General features: G+C 49.1%; 1 pseudogene across 1 annotated transcript in view; it reads left to right on the top strand.

The window, feature by feature from the left end:
• LOC311528451 (butyrophilin subfamily 1 member A1-like) overlaps window positions 1–19939 on the top strand; it is a 29061-nt pseudogene continuing 9122 nt past the window's right edge. Inside the window, exons 1-4 of the transcript in view lie at window positions 1–125; window positions 1841–1957; window positions 7527–7860; window positions 12434–12715. The product of the transcript in view is annotated as a butyrophilin subfamily 1 member A1-like (transcript). The remainder of the gene's footprint in view (window positions 126–1840; window positions 1958–7526; window positions 7861–12433; window positions 12716–19939) is intronic.

Consider the following 19939-nt stretch of genomic DNA (forward strand, 5'->3'; position numbering starts at 1 on the left):
GACAGGAGGGGAGAGTGCTCAGCTCAGTCAATTCGGCTACAAATGTAACAAAAACAACCATGAAGAGTCTGGTCCCAACCACCCGGCTTTGTGACACCCTGTGCAGAGTGGGGGCAGCAGCCTCGGTAAGTGAGAGGGGGATTTATGGTGCAACTCTCCGTAAGGAACGGCCGCGGGTGTCAGAGACTCTGAGAGCCCCCTAACAAAGATGGGCACGGGTTCAAAGCTTCTGTCCAGGATTCGGCAGGGAGGGGTGCTCTGGGCACTGGATCCCCTGCTACAGTGCTTGGTCTGAGACCTCACATACAGCACTGACCCTTCAGATGAGCTGTTGGCACCAACAGGCCGCACTGAAGGAATTCTTAGGAGAAACCGGTGCCTCCTGACTTTGAATGTAAATCTGGCTGTGGGAATGTCCCTGCAAATGCAGAGATTGCTCCGTTCATCTGAATGCGGACTGGGTTGGCACAGTGCTGGGCTCATTGGCACTCATTGGTTCTGTTCAGTGATGTTAGATGTTGATTGGCCAGTAATCACCATGTGTAGTTTTCCTTATGTGATGTTGTGATGCGGGGGTTATTTGTTTGTGATTCTGCCCCCCTTCTTCCCCTTTATTATTAAGTCACTAAACTGAAGTTCCAGAGTGAGGGGGTGAAAGACAAGATGAGCAAAACCTTTGTCAGTGTACCCCTATCAGCCCCTTGCCAGTCTGCGGGGCCGTTGCCCCGAGGGATGGCAGGTGCTGTTACTGCTGGCACTCATCCTATGGGTGTCTGCCAGGGCAGGGGGTGCTTCACCTGCCCCAGAGCCCTGTCAGTGGGAGTCACAAGGGGAGTGGTGGTGGGGTGGTGGCGGCCTTGAGTCTGTGCCCTGGAGCCTTGGTCAGGCTCCCTTCCTGGCCAATGCTGGCCGCTCTGTGGAAAACACTGGCTGGCAGCTGTCCCAGTCTAGGGAAAGTCCCGGGCACAGTCTGGTTCACACTGACCACTGCACGGCCTGGCAGGAGCCGCACGGCTGGGTGCAGCGTGCCCTGAGTGACTAACACTAGTGCAATAAAAACAGCAGTGTAGCGGGGGGGTTGCGTGGGCGGTGGCTCAAGCTATCTTCTCAAGTACATACCTAAGGGGGTCCAGGCGGGGTTGTTCTCAGGCAGGTAACCCGAGCTGCTGCCCGGGTTACCCCAGCTACACTGCTAGTTTTAGTGTACTAGCTCGAGCAGACCTAGCATGTGTCTGTCTACACCCACGGAAAGCTCGCTCCCACCTGCAGTGCAGATGCACCCTGAGAGAGGTTTAAATGTTTCAGATCCCAGGGGGCAAAGAGCCGGGGTGACCCTGTTCTGAATTCATCCGACCTTTGCACCAAGGCTGGAGCCAATGAGGGTGGGTCACTGACATGTAAAATCACCAGGGCCAGGGACTCATCTGCTCATTGAGAGATCCCCAGAGAGCCTTCACCTGGGACAGGTGTGGTCAGGCGATGGAGCCACTTTTCCCCACAGCAATCAGTGGCCATTCATACCATGCTGGCTTGTTTTCCTTAATACGTCCCATTCTACAGTAGTGCCTAAATGCCCCAAGCGAGATACCCCATTGGGCCGGGCCCTGGACACACCAATAGTCAGGGACCATCCCTGCCCTGGAAAGTTCCTTACAATCTAATAGACCAGACAGCTCCACAACATCTGACCCTGCTCAGAGCCAGGCAGGCAAGACCTGTGGGGGAAATCCCTTCCCTTCTGGAGCATGGTTGGCTTGTTACCTCCTCCCCACTGCCCTGTGTCGCTGTCACCACGTCCCACTCACTCGCTGTCTTGTTTGTTGTTTCTCCTGTTCCCCAGACCCAGCTACGATGATGGGGAAGGTTCCCTTGTTCTCTCCCGGCTCCACAGTGAGCTCCGCTCTGCCCGGCTACGTCGCTCTCTGCCTCGCTCTACAGGTTCACAGTCTGGTGTCAGGTAGGAGCTCCGGCCTTCTCGCTGGGTTTGCTGCTGTTCTATTGCTGGTCACTAACACCCATCTTACCTCACTGCCTTTTCTTATAAACCACATCTGCGCAACCTGCCAACAACCAGCAACGTGGAGCAACCACAGGGAACAGCTGGGTCGCCAGTAACCGTGTTTGCTACCTATATACAGTCTTGTTGTCAGGCCTAGCTATACGCATGCTGCTGCTCTGACTAGAAGCTTCTAAGACATAGAAAATGGTGACCATCATTGTAGGGCTCTCATACTATTTAAAGGGACACTACCCAATTCCTATAGATTATACAGCTGGACTGTGTAAATCACAGAACAGACTCTTAAGCCACAAACAAATTATGAATCCCCGTCTCTCTGGTTATGAAATGAAAACCCACAAGTTATTCACATTGCACTAGGCACATCTAACTAGGGCCGAGAGCGAGACCTCATCTCACAATGGGGATGTGAGGATATTTACTGGCTTCTTCATTCTGTGCCCTTGGTGAAGACCTTATGTCCCACTCCACCCCGGGGCTGCTCCCACAACTACTCAGGCATTTTGGTTCCTCCTGCTGTGGTTTCCATCCTGCTAATTTAACCAGCTCTTGCTGCGTCTCTGCCCATAGACACGCCTCCCCCCCCCTTTTCTGTGCAGTTCCACAATGGCTGGTTCTCTGCCTCCAGCACTTTTCTATCTGCCGCCTTCTCCCTCTCCATTATCTGACCTGTAACTTTACCTGCATAGTGATGACGATCAATTTTCATATCTTTACACCTTGCAGGCCCTTACACCATCCCTACACCAGTTGGAGAGGCCCTCACGCTGTTGCAGCATGAAAAGTCCTTGGTGTATCAGAGAACCAGACCCCCCAGTATCCATTATACCCAAGGAGCCCTATTCAGAGATAATAGGGACAGTGTATAACATTCACATGTGAACTCTGGGTGACCGACATTGGAACCACATGCAATATTTTGGGGACTATCAAATTAACATGATGCATGTACTGTATATCTTTGTACCCCTTGATAAATAGTATCTATATGTAGTTTTGTGGGCTTAGGACTATAATCTCCTCCATCGGGGAGGGTGTGACGCTCTGTAACTCGGGGGAACACCAAGCACCCCATGTTCATCCTTGTAAAATGATTGTGTGGTATCCAATGCAAAGTTTGTCATGTTGGGTGTCTTCGGAAGGCTCAAGATGCACTGAGCATCCTTGTTACAGTAATGTTATAGTAATTGTTGTTACAAGTAACGTTCTAGTAATGTTATAGGTTATAATTTCATGTATGTAGTTATGAGGCTGAAAACATATTCTCCTGGCTTAAAATGAGCCCAGGCAAAAACTATCCAAGAGCAGAGGGGCAGTTCACACTTCATCAGGGCAGGTATGAAACAAACCCAGCCCAGCCTCACAGGAACAAAGGACACTGGCCTAGGCAGCAACAAAAGAATCTGTTGGACTCTCGAGTGAGTCACCCCTCCTTCCTTTGGTCAGTTTCGGACTGTGATGAGGTAATGCTCACCTGACTCTGAAGGGGTGCAGGGGACAAAGCCAAGAGGAAAAAAGAACAGGATAAACGGGAGAGACGTTTGCCATGCTCTCTCTCTTCCACCTACACCTACAGACACCACCACCAAGCGACTGAAGCGCTGATCAAAGGGGAGAGCCTGGCTGAAGAGCAACCAGCCAGCCTGTGGTGAGAAGCATCTAAGGGCATGGCTACACTTGCAAGTTAGAGCGCATTAAAGCAGCCCAGTGCACTCTAACTCACGACCCATCCACACTGGCAAGGCACTTAGAGTGCCTGGACTCTGCAGCTGGAGCGCTCCTGGTAATCCACCTCCACAGGAAGATTAATGCTTGCTGTGCCTCGGCTGAAATGCCCGGGCATCAGTGTGAACGAGGTGTTGCATTATTGCACTCTGATCAGCCTCCGGAAATGTCCCATAATCCCCTTCAGGCAAGTGGCCACTCTTCTCATTGTTTGGAATCACTGCAGGAATGCGGATATGCCCTTTCAAAGCTCCATTTCTGACAGCCGGCTGCTTATAAAGCAACCATTACTGTGCAATGCTGTGTGTGTGTGTGAGAAAGAGAGGGGTGGGGGGAAAGGGGGTCTGAACTTACAAGACAGCATGCCGATATGCTCTCAGCCCCGCAAAAACCCACTCTCTCTCTCCCCCCACATACACACAACACACTCCCTGCCACACTCCCCCCCCATTTGAAAAGCACGTTGCAGTCACTTGCATGCTGGGATAGCTGCCCAGAATGCACCGCTCCCCATGCCGCTGCAAGTGCCGCAAATGTGGCCACGCCAGTGCGCTTGCAGCTGTCAGTGTGGACAGACTGCAGCGCTTTCCCTGCCATGCTCTGTAAAGGCTGGTTTAACTCAAAGCACTCTACATCTGCAAGTGTAGTCATGCCCTACATTTGTAAGGGCATTGAAAGTGTTAAGATCAGCTTAGAATACGTTTTGCTTTCATTTCATTTGACCAAATCTGACTTGTTATGCTTTGCCTTATAATCACTTAAAATTTATCTCCATAATTAATAAATCTGTTTGTTTATTCTACCTGAAGCAGTGTGTTTGGTTTGGAGTGTGTCAGAGACTCCCCTTGGAATAACAAGCCTGGTACATATCAATTTCTTTATTAAATTGATGAACTCATATCAGCTTGCAGTGTCCAGTGGGTATAACTGGACGCTGGAAGATGGAGGTTCCTAGGGTTGTGTCTGGGACTGGAGATATTGGCTAGTGTCATTCAGTTGCACAATCCAAGGAGCAGATTACATGCCAGAGGCTATTGCACTAGGAGGGTGGTGAAGCACTGGAATGGGTTACCTAGGGAGGTGGCGGAATCTCCATCCTTAGAGGTTTTTAAGGCCTGGCTTGACAAACATAGTGTTTCCTAATATCCAACCTAGACCTCCCCCACAGCAACTTGAAACCATTGCTTCTTGTTCTGTCATATGCCACCACTGAGAACAGCCAAGCTCCATCCTCCAAGTGCTTTAAAATGGATTCTTTGAGGACCTGCTCCATGATTTTGCCAGGGACTGAGGTGAGGCTGACCGGTCTGTAGTTCCCTGGGTTCTTTTTCTTCCCTTTTTAAAATATGGGCACTATATTTGCCTTTTTCCAGTCATCTGGGACCTCCCCCGATTGCCATGAGATTTCAAAAATAATGGCCAATGGCTCTGCAATTACATCAGCCAACTCCCTCAGCACTCTCAGATGCATTAGATCTGGACCCATGTACTTGTGCATGTCCAGCTTTTTAAAATAGTCCTTAACCAGTTCTTTCACTACAGAGGGCTGCTCACTACCTCTCCATACTGTTCTGCCCAGTGCAGCAGTCTGGGAGCTGACTTGTCTGTGAAGACCAAGGCAAAAAAAAGCATTGAGTACTTCAGCTTTTTCCACATCATCTGTCACTAGGTTGCCTCCACTATTCAGTAGGGGTCCCACACTTTCCCTTGATCTGTTGAATATCCTGTTGAATTCTATGTACCATCGCTATAGGTTTGTTACTGAAATATGTGGTAAGTGGGAGACACCCAGAGCTAGCCTTTCAATGACAACAAAGGAGCAAGCGTCACTGGCCAGACAGGTGTTGATGGGCCATCAAGAAGAATCCACTCTCCCATAGGCTTCTCATAGAGGGCACGCATGCCACAGCGGCTACCAACCCCCACGTCACCTCAAGGATCTTTCTAGCATGTGGAGAGAAAATATAAGTGAGGGATGATGACATCCCAGCTGGGCCTCTCTGCTCCCCTCTCTGAACACCTCGAAGATTGACGGAAGACAGAGACTTTGAACTGGGGAGATTGGTCCCAGGCTGAAAGAGAATACAGCCTGTGTATTAAGAACTGTGAGCTGCCTGTAACATCAGTTAGGGTGAGAAACTACTTGATTCAAATCTTGCTTAGTCTGTACACTTTACACTGTGATTTTATTTTGTATGTAATTTACTCTGATCTCTCTGCCTGCTACTTATAATCACCTAAAATCTATCTTTCTGTAGTTCAGAGGTTCTCAAACTTCATTGAACCGTGACCCCCTTCTGACAACAAAAATTACTACATGACTCCTGGGGGGGGGGACTGAAGTCTGCACACCACTGCCTTGGTGGGGGAGGGGGGCAAAGCTGAAGCCCAAGGGCTTCAGCCCCAAGTGCGTGATCTGTATCCTGAGCCTCACCACCAAGGGCTGAAGCCCTTGGGCTTTGGCTTCAGCCCTGGATGGTGGGGCCTGGGCTTTGACTTCGACCCCAGGGCCCAGCAAGTCCAAAACAAGCCCTGGCAACCCCATTAAGAAGGGGTGATGACCCACTTTGGGGTTCCGACCCACAGTTTGAGAACCACTTCTGCAGTTAATATATCTGTTCTATATTTTACCTAAAATAATGTGATTTTAGTTGAAGAGCTTAGAGAATTTCAACCAAGGGCGTTGGAGCCTTCCCAAAAGTGGGAGGACCGGGGGCCCGCACCCCCTGAGGCCCCTCCCCTTCCCCCCAAGGGCCTGCCCCGCTGCTCCTCTTCCCCTGGAGTCCCCACCACTGGCCAATTCTGGAAGCTGCCAAAAGCAGCCTCTGCCCGTGTCCCTGCCCCCTGGATCTCCACTCAGTGCAGCTGGAGGGACCTAGGCTCACCAAAGCTGCCCACGCAGCTCTCCCCAACCTGGCTCCAGGGCAGGGTCTTGGAGCCACAGCTGAGCTATGATAAGAGCTGCATAGGCAGCTGTGGGGAGCCATGGCAGACTCTCCACATGCCTGCAGTGTGTGTGTGGGGGGCACAGAGAGCAGCCCCAGGCCCATGTCCCCATCCTCCAGGTCCCAGTTCCAGGTTATACTCTGGGGATCCTATCACAACCACCCAGAGGGGAAACTGCTTAAAGTAATTCAGACCAGCTCCCAGAAGTTGAAGAGAACAATTTTTGGTTAAATCCTTTATTTAAACTGAGAAGAGACCTGGGATTTTGGGCTACAAACTGACATCACCTGTTAAGCAAGAGGGATACCATTATAGACATTTTTAAAGAGTCCCATGTGCCAGATGAGAATCATTTGGTATAAGCATAACGTGTTCAGACCTTTGATTTACGATACGTTTTCTCTGTCAGGCTTTTGCTCTGCTTTGGAAGTGCGATTTGATTACTGGTAACCGCTCACACATGCTGTTCGTAGCTCTGGAAGAGAAGGCAAAATGCAGGTGCTGGACTTTTCTCAGGCCTGCTGGGAAAACCACGGTGAATTGCCGGGAGCTGTAAAACCTCAGTGTGGTGAGAGAAGGACATGGATCCCTGCCCAGAGAGAGGTGATGGCTGAAGGCTTGAGACCTAAGGGGACATTCCTTGAGCAGACCCAGAGGAAGTCAGAGGCCAAACCTGTGACTCTCTACACTCACAGACATGTCGAGAGCGCTGCCTGGGTACATGGTGTTCACTGCTAATGCAGGGTACTCTCTTACTGTATATCTTACTGCTGAATTAATGCCACCTCCAGCCTCTCGCCTATTTCATTTCCTTTTTCCATTGTACATTTCACAGCACAGTTCACAGTGATTGGACCTGACCATCCAGTCACTGCCTCCCTAGGGGATGAGGCCGTCCTGCCCTGCCACCTCTCCCCCAGGATGAGCGCTGAGAACATGGAACTGAGAAGGTTCAGATCCCCGTACTCTGTACCGTGATGGGCAGGATCAGTATGGAGAGCAGATGCCGGAATATCGAGGAAGAACTGAGCTCTTGAGCGATGACATCACCAATGGGAGAGTTTCCCTGAGAATATACAATATCCGACTCTCCGACAAGGGACAGTACACGTGCTTTTTTCAGTCCCGTGTCACTTATGAAGAAGCTTTATTGGAACTGCAGGTGGCAGGTCAGTAACTTGTGATACTTTGACGTCTTCAACAGGGTAATAAGTGGAGTCAGAGGGGCCATTGTGAGATGACACCTGATTTATCTCATTTTAGTGGGGCAGCAGCTCTGCTCTGGTTGAGGTTTATTCTAGTTGACTGTTAACAGCTGTTTTTCCTAAGGGCTCTAAAATCCAGACCCACACTCATAGAATCATAGAATATCAGGGTTGGAAGGGACCCCAGAAGGTCATCTAATCCAACCCCCTGCTCGAAGCAGGACCAATTCCCAGTTAAATCATCCCAGCCAGGGCTTTGTCAAGCCTGACCTTAAAAACCTCTAAGGAAGGAGATTCTACCACCTCCCTAGGTAACGCATTCCAGTGTTTCACCACCCTCTTAGTGAAAAAGTTTTTCCTAATATCCAATCTAAACCTCCCCCGCTGCAACTTGAGACCATTACTCCTCGTTCTGTCATCTGCTACCATTGAGAACAGTCTAGAGCCATCCTCTTTGGAACCCCCTTTCAGGTAGTTGAAAGCAGCTATCAAATCCCCCCTCATTCTTCTCTTCTGCAGACTAAACAATCCCAGCTCCCTCAGCCTCTCCTCATAACTCATGTGTTCCAGTCCCCTAATCATTTTTGTTGCCCTTCGCTGGACTCTCTCCAATTTATCCACATCCTTGTTGAAGTGTGGGGCCCAAAACTGGACACAGTACTCCAGATGAGGCCTCACCAATGTCGAATAGAGGGGAACGATCACGTCCCTCGATCTGCTCGCTATGCCCCTACTTATACATCCCAAAATGCCATTGGCCTTCTTGGCAACAAGGGCACACTGCTGACTCATATCCAGCTTCTCGTCCACTGTCACCCCTAGGTCCTTTTCCGCAGAACTGCTGCCTAGCCATTCGGTCCCTAGTCTGTAGCTCAGGGTTGTCTTGAAAATTGCTGTGGCTCACTGGACTCTGGGGTAGTGTTAGAGAGCTAAATTTAGGGTCATTAGAGCCAGGGATTAATGAGACACACAGACACCAATAAAAGGTCACGTGATACTAACAGATAGTTATTAGAACGTTTTTGTGCACATCAGGGTGCCAGACGATGGCTCTGATCCTCCCCTCACTGATGTCACCAGTGGGGATTGATCTCGGCTGGTGTCTGGCACCCACAGAGTAACAGTGGTTGATACAGAGAGTCCTGTAGCCCAGGCCTGGTCCAAGAGTGGGAGAGCTGAGGAATTCTCCACGAGGACAGGTGAAGGCAGGAGGTCTAACCCCTGAAAGTGCTGCCAGACAGACCAGCCAGGGGTCAGGTGTAGCTAATTCTGTGACCGTGACAGGAGGCTTAGGTCAGGTGCCGTGAACACCAGACTGCTGACAGACCCCGTGGCAAGAAGACGCCTCTGGGCAGTTCTGCTGACACAGTCTACCTCAGCACTGAAATAAGACACGTATGTGATCCCTCAAGGTACACACACCTCTCCTCTTATCACAGTGACAGCTCTGCCAGCCTGCTCGAATGAATCCCTCCCCCAGTCAGTACGGCGACTCTGAACATGGGGAAGGCAGTGGGAGTGCAGGCAGATAGATGCTGGAATCCAAATCCGAGAAACACAACACCAGCAACGGCACCTTCCCTAGCCCTTCCTCATGCCTGTGTATGATGGCACCACCCTTATTGAACTGTTTCCAGCACCTGTTGCCAGCCCAGGAGGCAGAGATCAGGGGGCACGGCTGGGGTGGTGGGTGCTGTTACTTTGTATCTCTTGCATTTCAGAAATTTAAGTTTAGCTGCTCTCTGCATTTTGGAAAGGGACAAGGGACTGCTGGGCAGCCTTAATTCTGCACTGACAAGTATTTTGTGGAGCACAGCAGGGTAATTCCCTTCCACCATAAGGGCACCTGTTCCAACCCCCCCACCCCCCATCCCCCAGGGTAAATGCACACACCCCAGAATAGTACCACAAATATAGGAAAGGGAAATATTGACTTACAGAAGGATGAAGGTAGACAAACAACAGGGGAGAACATAGTGGGAACAGGAAAACGGGGTTCGAGCCAACACGGGCCCAGTGGTACCACAATACGAGAGGGCAGACACACAGCACTGCAGCTACAGTCAGAGTTCAGGGATCCTGGGCAGAGATCCAGTGCAGCTTTGAGTCTTGGGTGCTCCTGGTCGTCTTCGGCGCCAGTGAACTTTCCCCAACAAACCCCTTCAGTGCCCTCTTTTGCTGCTCTCTGCAAACCCCACAGAGCGACCACCTCCCCATTTAACTGGCTACAGCCCCCTCCTTATTCCCACTGCAAAGTCACCAGCACCAGTAAGGGGTGACATATTCTTCCTAAAAGGGGCGGGGGCCACGAGGCCCCATCCCCTCTGTGGCCCTGAATCATAGAATCATAGAATCATAGAATATCAGGGTTGGAAGGGACCTCAGAAGGTCATCTAGTCCCACCCCCTGCTCAAAGCAGGACCGATCCCCAATTAAATCATCCCAGCCAGGTCTTTGTCAAGCCTGACCTTAAAAACTTCTAAGGAAGGAGATTCCGCCACCTCCCTAGGTAATGCATTCCAGTGTTTCACCACCCTCCTAGTGAAAAAGCTTTTCCTAATATCCAACCTAAGCCTCCCCCACTGCAACTCGAGACCACTAATCCTTGTTCTGTCATCTGCTACCACTGAGAACAGTCTAGAGCCATCCTCTTTGGAACCCCCTCTCAGATAGTTGAAAGCAGCTATCAAATCCCCCCTCATTCTTCTCTTCCATAGACTAAACATCCCCAGTTCCCTCAGCCTCTCCTCATAACTCATGTGTTCCAGTCCCCTAATCATTTTTGTTGCCCTCCGCTGGACTCTTTCCAATTTTTCCACATCTTTCCTGTAGTGTGGGGCCCAAAACTGGACACAGTACTCTAGATGAGGCTTCACCAGTGTCAAATAGAGGGGAACGATCATGTCTCTTGATCCGCTGGCAATGCCCCTACTTACACATCCCAAAATGCCATTGGCCTTCTTGGCAACAAGGGCACACTGTTGACTCATATCCAGCTTCTCGTCCACTGTAACCCCTAGGTCCTTTTCTGCAGAACTGCTGCCGAGCCATTCGGTCCCTAGTCTGTAGCGGTGCATTGGATTCTTCCGTCCTAAGTGCAGGACTCTGCACTTGTCCTTGTTAAACCTCATCAGATTTCTTTTGGCCCAATCCTCCAATTTGTCTAGGTCCCTCTGTATCCTATCCCTACCCTCCAGCATATTTACCTCTCCTCCCAGTTTAGTGTCATCTGCAAACTTGCTGAGGGTGCAATCCACACCATCCTCCAGATCATTTATGAAGATATTGAACAAAACTGGCCTGAGGACCGACCCTTGGGGCACTCCACTTGATACCAGCTGCCAACTAGACATGGAGCCATTGATCACTACCCGTTGAACCCGACAATCTAGCCAGCTTTCTATCCACCTTGTAGTCCATTCATCCAGCCCATACTTCTTTAACTTGCTGGCAAGAATACTGTGGGAGACCGTGTCAAAAGCTTTGCTAAAGTCAAGGAACAACACGTTCACTGCTTTCCCTTCATCCACAGAGCCAGTTATCTCGTCATAGAAGGCAATTAGATTAGTCAGGCATGACTTGCCCTTGGTGAATCCATGCTGACTGTTCCTGATCACTTTCCTCTCCTCTAAGTGCTTCAGAATTGATTCCTTGAGGACCTGCTCCATGATTTTTCCAGGGACTGAGGTGAGGCTGACTGGCCTGTAGTTCCCTGCCCCTACCCCTTCTCTCCCCCTCAAGGCCTCGGCCCCTGGCCAAGCTGGAAGCCAGAAACTGGGCTGGGGAGCCTGGGCTCCTCCATCTGCCAGGGGTGGGGGGGCCTGAGAGCAGCCCCCTGCCCATGTCCCTGCCTCCCTGGCCCCCACCCAGTGCAGGTGGTGGGTGTGTGTCTCCCCAGAGCTGGCTGGGCTCCAGCTTCTGGCCTGGCTGGGGAGCATGGCCTCGGGAGGAAAGGGAGGGGCACGGGTTCTGCCCATACTGAAAAGTGGATGGGCCAGGCCCCCTGGAGAATGCCAGAAGTGGGTAGCAGAAAATTTGGTACCTCTGAAAGCCAGGAAATACACTGAGCAAAACAAAATCACAAACACTAGATAATGGAGGCCAAGGCAACTTGAACTCCCTTAGAATGACGATTTTTATTTGTGTATTATTTAAGGCTTGTCTACATGTACATGTGCACTGGTTTCAGTGAACTAGTGCAAACCTCTTTGTGGATACTTACATGGGTTTAGAAATGACTTATATTGATTTAGCTTGAGTGAATTTCTTCTTGATTTAAGAGTGTCCACACAGGAATTTGCACTTGATTAACTAAATCAGTTTAATTAAACTGGAGCAAGAAAAAGCCCTGACATTAACATTAATTTTACTGTGTATCAAATCGGAAGCTGACCAGATTAACTTACCTAACGCACTCGTGGTCTCCCATTCAATTATTAGTTTGAGAGGAAATGGCTTTTGATAACGCTGTAATAAATCTTTTGGCTCATTACTGGGCACTGTAGGATTATCACAAGTACATTTATTTCTTCTGTAGGTTTGGGTTCTGCTCCTGACATCTCTGTGGAGGGACATCAGGATGGAGGGATCCAGGTGGTGTGTTGATCATCCGGATGGTATCCACAGCCTGAGGCTCAGTGGAGAGATCTCCAGGGGCAGCTCTTACCATCAGCTTCTGAAAACATATCCCAAGAGGCTGGTGGCCTGTTTCAAACAGAGATTGCCATTGTTCTAACAGAAGAGTCCAACCAGAAAGTGTCCTGCTGTGTCAGGAACCCCCGACTCAACCAGGAGTGAGAGTCAGCGATTTCCATAGCAGGTCAGTGCCCGTCCGTGCCGCACATGGGTAGACAGAGACGCTGCAGACGTGGGCAGAGACTATTTATCATTGTGTCTCCTGTGTATTGGCCTGGGCCTTCAACATGCTGAGCACTTCTTAGTTACTTCTGAGCAACCTTACTTCTCTTTGGATATGCCTACACTGCAATTCAAAATCCACTGGTGGATCATGCCAGCTGACTCAGGCTTGCAGGGCTTGGACTAAGGGCATTTTAAATTGCAGTGTAGACATTTGGGCTTGTGCTGGAGACCAAGCTGTAGAACCCTTCAAGGTGGAAGTTGTGCCTACTGCCTTAGGGAGCAGCCCCTCTCTGTTTTGGGTTCTTGTGTTTAAAGGTTTTGGATTCTAAGAAACAAAGTCATGTTACGCTTCAAGCAAAAGTATTTTTGTTAGTATTTGACGTGTGTGTGTGTGTGTGTGTTGTGAACATCACAGTTCTCAATGGGGGTGATGGAGAAAATTCTTATTTAAAAAAAAAAAGGCTCAAGAGATGATCCTGACAATTACAGGCTGGTGAGCCTGACTTCAGTACCAGACAAATAGGTGGAAACTCTAGTAAAGAACTCTAGTATTACCAGGCACATAGGTGAACATGATTTATTGGGGGAAAGTCAACGCAGCATTTGTAGAGGGAAATCGCGCTTTGCTAATCTACTAAAGTTCTTTGAGGGGGTCAACAAAAGTGGAGAAGAGTGATCCACTGGATGTAGTGTACCTAGACCAGGGGTCTCAAACTCAAATGACCACGAGGGCCACATGAGGACTAGTGCATTGGCCTGAGGGCCACATCACTGACACACCCCCTTGCTGCCCCTGGCCCCGCCCCCACTCCACCCCTTCCATGAGGCCCTGCCCCTGCCTCGCCTCTTCCCACCCCTTCCCTGCCCTGCCCTCATTCCAACCCCTTCCCCGAAGTCCCCACCCCAACTCCGCCCCCTCCCTGCCCTCAGGGGGTGCAGGAGGGGTGCAGGGTGTGGTGGGGGCTCAGGGCAGGGAGTTGAGATGCAGGGTAGGCAGGGGGCTCAAGGCAGGGAGTTGGGGTATGGGGTGGCAGAGGGTTGGGGTGCAGGCAGGGGGATCAGGGTAGGGAGTTGGGGTGCAGCAGGGGGTTGGGGAAGACAGGGGGCTCAGGGCACGGGGTTGGGGTGCAGAAGGGGGCTTAGGGCAGGGGGTTGGGCTGCAGGAAGGGTGTGGGATGCAGCAGGGGGCTCAGGGCAGGGAGTTGGGGTGTAGCAAGGGATTGGGGTGCAGGCAGGGGGCTCAGGGCAGGGGGTGCGGGGTGTGGCAGAGGGTTGGGGTGCAGGCAGGGGGATCAGGGCAGGGAGTTGGGGTGCAGCAGGGGGTTGGGGGCAGGCAGGGGGCTCAGGGCACGGGGTTGGGGTGCAGGAGGGGGCTTAGGGCAGGGAATTGGGCTGCAGGAAGGGTGTGGGATGCGGCAGGGGGCTCAGGGCAGGGAGTTGGGGTGCAGCAAGCGGTTGGGGTGCAGGCAGGGGGCTCAGGGCAGGGGGTTGGGGTGCAGGAGGGGTGCGGGGTGCGGCAGGGGGTTGGGGTGCAGAGTGCAGGAGAGGTTACGGGTGCAGGCTCCGGCCCGGCGCCACTTGCCTAGAGTGGCTCCAGGGTGGCAGCGGCATGCACTGGGGCCAGGGCAGGCTCCCTGTCTGTCTGCCCCGCCCCTGGCCCTGGCCCCGCCCCGCCCCATGCCGCTCCCCTCCGGGAAGCAGCCAGAACCATGTCCCTGCAGCCCGGGGGGGCGGGGGGGGGGAGGTGAGGGCACAGAGCTCCGTGTGCTGCCTTGCTGCTCCTCCAGGTACCTCTCCCGAAGCTCCCATTGGCTGCGGTTCCCTGTTCCCGGCCAATGGGAGCTGTCGGAGGCGGTGCCTGGAAGCCAGGGCAACGCATGGAGCCCTCTGCCCCTCCCTGCTGCTGGGGCCAGGGACATGAGCCGCTTCCCAGGCAGCCGAGGAGGCAGCGCGGGGGCTCCAGCGGGCCCTGCTGGCGCAGCCTCAGAGACCGGGCGGGGAGGGGCAGGCATGGGCGCCTGCGGGTTCACCGGCGGGGGGAGGGCACTGTACCGATGTGCGTCCCAACAAGCAAGAGAGAAAGACGTCCCTCTGGCGTGTAAGGGTCGGGCTTTTTATTATGCAGGAGGCAGGCTAGAGGCACAAATGTAGCAGCCTGAATGTGTAGTAAAGTTGTTAAAGTTGCTGTAGGCCTATTGTTCCTATTGTTAGTTAACTGGTCCCATTTTCAGTCAATTCCCCCAGGAGTATAAAACCTGTGAAACTTTTCAGGCCCCTACATTGCTGTGGTATGTACATGATCCTGGAGGGGGCACCTGGTAAGTGTTTTGTCTGCATGAAATGCCGTCTGATAGAGCTGATGGAGGAAAAGATCAGAGGTTTGGAGATGCAGGTGGAAAGTCTGGTAGAGTTTAGGAAGGGGTTTGAGCAGATTATGGAGCAAAGACATGAGGTATCTGAAGGGCAAAGTTCAGACTTGCAGATGGAAGCAGGACTAGGGAATTCTGAGGGGAGACTGGGTGAGGAAAGTGGTCAGTGGAAGCATGTGACTAAAAGAACTAGGCAGAGGAAAAGACGGGCTAGTGAAGGAGAAATAGAGCTTCAGAATAGGTTTGCAGAGTTGGAAAATGAAGAAGGGGCTCAGCAGGTAGTCACTGAAGGTGACAGGGCAAGGAAGAAGAGAAGAGCGGTTAGTCCTATAGGAAAAGGGGAAGAGTTAATGGAGATTACACCAAATATGAGCCCCAGGAGGATACAGGATGGGTTAAAAAGGATTACAAGGGAGAATGGGAATGGAAAGAACTTGCAGCCAGAGGGAACAGGGGATAGACTGGAGAATAGCACCGTCACTAGGAAAAGGCAGGTCTATGTGATTGGGGACTCTTTACTGAGAAGAATAGATAGGCCTGTAACCAGAGCTGATCCAGAAAATAGGAGGGTGTGCTGTCTTCCAGGTGCTAAGATACGGGATGTAGACCTGAGGTTGAAAAGGATTCTAAAGGGAGCGGGAAAGAATCCCCTAATTATCCTTCATGTGGGAACAAATGATACGGCTAGATTCTCGCTGGAAAGTATTAAGGGAGACTATGCTAGGCTGGGGAGGACGCTTAAGGAAATTGAGGCTCAGGTGATCTTTAGTGGGATTCTGCCTGTTCCTAGAGAAGGGCAACAAAGGTGTGACAAGATTATGACTATCAATAGATGGCTTAGGCAGTGGTGCTATAAGGAGGGCTTTGGGATGTATGGCCATTGGGAGGCATTCATGGATAGAGGACAGTTCTCTCGGGATGGACTTCATCTGAGTAGGGAAGGAAATAGACTTCTAGGATGGAGGCTGGCACAACTGATTAAGAGAGCTTTAAACTAGGAATTTGGGGGAGATGGTTGGGAGATGTCCAGGTAATCTCCACGCCAGAATTTAGCATAGAGTGGAAAGAAAATGAAGTAAGAGTGGATACAGCTGTAGGTAGGAGGAAGGGCAGTGTAGATACAAGTCTAATAGGTTATACTGGTAGTAAAATAACTGTGCCTAATAGGGTACAGAATGTGAGTGAGGCCAAACAGCAAAAATTAAGATGTTTGTACACTAATGCAAGGAGCCTAGGTAACAAAATGGAGGAACTAGAGTTACTGGTGCAGGAAGTGAAACCAGATATTATAGGTATAACAGAGACCTGGTGGAATAGTAGTCATGATTGGGCTACAGGTATTGAAGGGTATGTGCTGTTTAGGAAAGACCGAAATAAAGGTAAAGGTGGTGGAGTAGCACTGTATATCAATGATGAGATAGAATGTAAAGAAATAAGAAGCGATGAAATGGATATGACTGAGTCTGTCTGGGCAACAATTAAATTGGGGAAGATAACTATTAGAGCCTCCCCTGGGATAGTGCTTGGGGTGTGCTATAGACCGCCGGGATCTAATTTGGATATGGATAGAGCCCTTTTTAATGTTTTTAATAAAGTAAATACTAATGGAAACTGTGTGATCATGGGAGACTTTAACTTCCCAGATATAGACTGGAGGACGAGTGCTAGTAATAATAATAGGGCTCAGATTTTCCTAGATGCGATAGCTGATGGATTCCTTCAGCAAGTAGTTGCTGAACCGACTAGAGGGGATGCCATTTTAGATTTGGTCTTGGTGAGTAATGAGGACCTCATAGAGGAAATGGTTGTAGGGGATAATCTTGGCTCAAGTGATCATGAGCTAATTCAGTTCAAACTGAATGGAAGGATTAACAAAAATAAATCTGCAACTAGGGTTTTTGATTTCAAAAGGGCTGACTTTCAAAAATTAAGGAAATTAGTTAGGGAAGTGGATTGGACTGAAGAATTTATGGGTTTAAAGGTAGAGGAGGCCTGGGATTATTTTAAATTAAAGCTGCAGAAGCTATCGGAAGCCTGCATCCCAAGAAAGGGGAAAAAATTCATAGGCAGGAGTTGTAGACCAAGCTAGATGAGCAAGCATCTTAGAGAGGTAATTAAGAAAAAGCAGAAAGCATATAGGGAGTGGAAGAAGGGAGGGATCAGTAAGGAAAGCTACCTTATTGAGGTCAGAATATGTAGGGATAAAGTGAGACAGGCTAAAAGTCAAGTAGAGTTGGACCTTGCAAAGGGAATTAAAACCAATAGTAAAAGGTTATATAGTCATATAAATAGGAAGAAAACAAAGAAAGAAGAAGTGGGACCGCTAAAAACTGAGGATGGAGTGGAGGTCAAGGATAATCTAGGCATGGCCCAATATCTAAACAAATACTTTGCCTCAGTCTTTAATAAGACTAAAGAGGATCTTAGGGATAATGGTAGCATGATAAATGGGAATGAGGATATGGAGGTAGACATCACCATATCTGAGGTAGAAGCGAAACTTAAACAGCTTAATGGGACTAAATCGGGGGGCCCAGATAATCTTCATCCAAGAATATTAAAAGAATTGGCACAAGAAATTGCAAGCCCATTAGCAAGAATTTTTAATGAATCTGTAAACTCAGGGGTTGTACCGTATGATTGGAGAATTGCTAACATAGTTCCTATTTTTAAGAAAGGGAAAAAAAGTGATCCAAGTAATTATAGGCCTGTTAGTTTGACATCTGTAGTATGCAAGGTCTTGGAAAAAATTTTGAAGGAGAAGGTAGTTAAGGACATTGAAGTCAATGGTAAATGGGACAAAATACAACATGGTTTTACAAAAGGTAGATCGTGCCAAACCAACCTGATCTCCTTCTTTGAGAGAGTAACAGATTTTTTAGATAAAGGAAACGCAGTGGATCTAATTTACTTAGATTTTAGTAAGGCGTTTGATACTGTGCCACATGGGGAATTATTAGTTAAATTGGATAAGATGGGCATCAATAGGAAAATTGAAAGGTGGATAGGGAATTGGTTAAAGGGGAGACTACAACGGGTCCTACTGAAAGGTGAACTGTCAAGTTGGAGGGAGGTTACCAGTGGAGTTCCTCAAGGATCGGTTTTGGGACCAATCTTATTTAATCTTTTTATTACTGACCTGGGCACAAAAAGTGGGAGTGTGCTAATAAAGTTTGCAGATGATACAAAGCTGGGAGGTATTGCTAATTTAGAGAAGGACAGGGATACCCTACAGGAGGATCTGGATGACCTTGTAAACTGGAGTAATAGGAATAGGATGAAATTTAATAGTGAGAAGTGTAAGGTCATGCATTTAGGGATTAATAACAAGAATTTTAGTTATAAGCTAGGGACGCATCAACTAGAAGTAACGGAGGAGGAAAAGGACCTTGGAGTATTGGTTGATCATAGGATGACTATGAGCTGCCAATGTGATATGGCTGTGAAAAAAGCTAATGCGGTCTTGGGATGCATCAGGAGAGGTATTTCCAGTAGGGATAAGGAGGTTTTAGTACCGTTATATAAGGCACTGGTGAGACCTCACCTGGAATACTGTGTGCAGTTCTGGTCTCCCATGTTTAAGAAGGATGAATTCAAACTGGAACAGGTACAGAGAAGGGCTACTAGGATGATCTGAGGAATGGAAAACTTGTCTTATGAAAGGAGACTCAGGGAGCTTGGCTTGTTTAGCCTAACTAAAATAAGGTTGAGGGGAGATATGATTGCTCTCTATAAATATATCAGAGGGATAAATACCAGAGAGGGAGAGGAATTATTTAAACTCAGTACCAATGTGGACACAAGAACAAATGGATATAAACTGGCCACTAGGAAATTTAGATTAGAAATTAGACGAAGGTTTCTAACCATCAGAGGAGTGAAGTTTTGGAATAGCCTTCCGAGGGAAGTAGTGGGGGCAAAAGATCTATCTTGCTTTAAGATTAAACTCGATAAGTTTATGGAGGAGATGGTATGATGGGATAACATGGTTTTGGTAATTAAATATTCATGGTAAATAGGCCTAATGGCCTGTGATGGGTTTTTAGATGGGGTAAGATCCAAGTTACCCGGGAAAGAATTTTCTGTAGTATCTGGCTGATGAATCTTGCCCATATGCTCAGGGTTTAGCTGATCGCCATATTTGGGGTCGGGAAGGAATTTTCCTCCAGGGCAGATTGGAAGGCCCTGGAGGTTTTTCGCCTTCCTCTGTAGCATGGGGCACGGGTCACTTGCTGGAGGATTCTCTGCTCCTTGAGGTCTTCAAACTACAATTTGAGGACTTCAATAGCACAGATATAGGTGTGAGGTCTTTTTTAGGAGTGGTGGGTGAAATTCTGTGGCCTGCATTGTGCAGGAGGTCAGACTAGATGATCATAATGGTCCCTTCTGACCTAAATATCTATGAATCTATGAATCTATTGCCAGAGTGACATAAAGGAGTCTTCCTACTTATAAATGACAGGAAGGGAATCCTGGTTTTAGGAAGATCTATGTATTGTCTCACTTTTTTCTTGTGCCAAAGTGGCACAATGGGGTTAGATTACAGCTCAGGATTTATTGTATTTACCCATTTAAAAAAAAAAGACTGTGAGGGCAGATAAAACATTCACCAAGCAGTCAATAAAATGTCAGGACAATCAGAACCAAGCACTTCCCAAAGTACCATTCCAGGTCCAGGACAATAATTAGCAAAACTGTATGACCTTCATGTGTGAAAGTCTGAGCAATTTAAAAAGACATTCTACTTTTTTTGTTTTTGTTTTTTTGCTGTTTAGTGTTCTGTAATGTAATTTAAATGAAAATCCAGGATGATA

This window comes from Lepidochelys olivacea, assembly GCF_965140295.1.
Source record: "Lepidochelys olivacea isolate rLepOli2 genome assembly, chromosome: 11".
NCBI lineage: Eukaryota > Metazoa > Chordata > Testudines > Cheloniidae > Lepidochelys > Lepidochelys olivacea.